This window comes from Arachis duranensis, chromosome 5 (genome assembly GCF_000817695.3).
Source record: "Arachis duranensis cultivar V14167 chromosome 5, aradu.V14167.gnm2.J7QH, whole genome shotgun sequence".
Taxonomy (NCBI): Eukaryota; Viridiplantae; Streptophyta; class Magnoliopsida; order Fabales; family Fabaceae; genus Arachis; species Arachis duranensis.
Genome location: NC_029776.3, coordinates 58,188,411 through 58,190,836, shown reverse-complemented (window position 1 = coordinate 58,190,836; position 2,426 = coordinate 58,188,411).

The window sequence follows — 2,426 nt, the reverse complement described above, 5'->3', positions numbered from 1 at the left end:
CGTTACTTGTGACAACCAAAACGTTTGTATGAAAGGACTTTTGAAGGTTTAGAAACTATACTTGCAACGAGGATTTATCCGCAATTTTCTAGACCACGCAAAAGTTCTCTCATCAATTTTTGGCGCCGTTGCCGGGGAGTTGCAATAGAGTGCTTATTTTATTAATTAGAATTTATTTATTTGCATTTTATTTAATTTTGCTACTATGAGCTGCGTGTTTCTTCTGTCAAATGACACGTTCACTTCCTGATCCGCGCTTGCTAATATTCGATCCTGAAATTGAAAGAACAATTTCACGAATAAGGCGAGAACAACGTAGGTTAGTCCGCTCTGAGGGAGGATCTGAAAGTGAATCTGAGGAAGAAACCAGCCCCCGTTCTACTGATTCGTTGTTTTACGTGCAGAAAACAAGGCAGCTAGAAGAATTACCATTCAGGAGGAAGGAGCTCCTGATTTTATCATGGCAGCTAGAAGAATTACTATTCAGGAGGAAGGAGCTCCTGATTTTATACTGCAACCGTTTCAAGCGCATCATCCAGTGGTAGCTACGGATTTTGAAATAAAGACCGCACTGCTAAATTTGATGCCGAAGTTTCATGGCCTACCTGCTCAAGAGCCTATCAAGCACTTGAGAGATTTCCAGGCAGCTTGTTCTATTGTCAAGTGTGATGGCGCTGATGAAACTTCAATTCTGCTGAAAGCTTTTTCGTTCTCTCTTGAGGGAAAAGCAAGAGAGTGGTACTACACTCAACCTCTAGCAAACGTATCCAACTGGGATACACTCAGAAAGGAGTTCCTGGAGAAATTCTTCCCATCTGAAGTTACTGATAAACTGAGGGTAAGGATATCTCTACAATTGTTCAGGATGACAATGAGACTCTCTTTGAATACTGGGAGCGCTTCAACAATCTTCTGGAAGCATGCCCCCACTACATGATTGACAAGATCGTGCTACTCAGCTACGTCACACAAGGTATGAGACCCCAAGATAAGACCACATTGGAAAGTGCCAGCAATGGGTCTATGAAGAAGTACAAGACCACTGATGAAGCTTGGCAATTGATCAGTGATTTAGCTGAATCTACTCAGAACCACAGACAGAAGCAAGGCCGTTCAAGGGCCGTTGCAGAAGTATCTTCTGGCATAGAGACTGCTGCTCTAAATCAAAGCATCTATGAAATGACCAACCTGCTGAAGCAAATGCAGTTAAATCAACAAGCTCAGCAAACTCAACCGCAGTAAAACCAACAACTAGTTCCACAAAGAATTTGTGGAATTTGTGCTGATTACAGCCATTACACTGATGAATGCCCATAGCTCCAACAAGAAGACAACATGGTGGCATCCACTCACAACTTCTATGACCGCCCCAACCAAGGGTACAATCAAAGTGGAATTAATAACCATGGATGGCAGGACAATTCAAACCAGAATTGGAGGGATAACAATAATAGGGGAGGCAGAGATAATCAGGGAAATCAGAGGTGGAATAATTACAACAACAGGCAGCAAAATCAACCATACCGAGCACCTCACCTGAGGCAAAACCAAGGACCACCGAACAATCAGCAGCAAACCTCTCAATTTACTCATTCTTTTGTATCTTCTAATGAAGAATTATTACAAGCTTTTGAGAAAAGACAACTGGCCATGGAAAATACCATCGTGAACAGTATTAACGCCAGTCTGAATGGTTTCACCTCTACTCTACAAGCTTTTATGACACAACTTGGTTTAGCACAAAATTCCAGTAACCAACCTTCAAGCACCACTGGAATCCCCTCTCAACCATTACCCAATCCAAAGGGAGGAATTAATGCCATCACCCTGAGGTCCGGAACCACACTGCAGGAGAGGAATCAGGAGGAACCAAGCTCACCAGAATACGCCTCAGCTGAAGAGGTGATAGAAATCGAAGATGTTGAAGAGGAAGAGGATATACAGGACATAGCTGAAGAAGAGATAGCTCAACCACAGGAAGAGGCACAAAAAGGTGCAGGCACCACAGAAAACACTACTCCCGTTCCATTTCCACAACTTGCAAGGAAGCCTAGGAAGCAGCTGGAACCTGATCCTAAAATGGTAGAAATATTCAAAAAGGTTGAGGTAACTGTTCCCCTTTTTGATGTTATTCAGCAGGTACTTAAATATGCAAAGTTTCTAAAAGACTTATGTATCCATAAAGATAAAATTACTGAATTAGAAACTATTCCTTTAGGTAGTTCTATATCTGCTTTAATGGGAGGATTACCTGAAAAATGTAGTGATCCAGGTCCTTGCATAGTTAGTTGTACTATTGGTGGAGTAGTAATTTATGATTGCATGTGTGATTTAGGAGCATGTGCCAGTATAATGCCTTTGTCTATATATGATGTTTTAAGGCTCCCTCCCTTAAAAAGGTCGGCAGCTCGTTTTGTGTTAGCAGA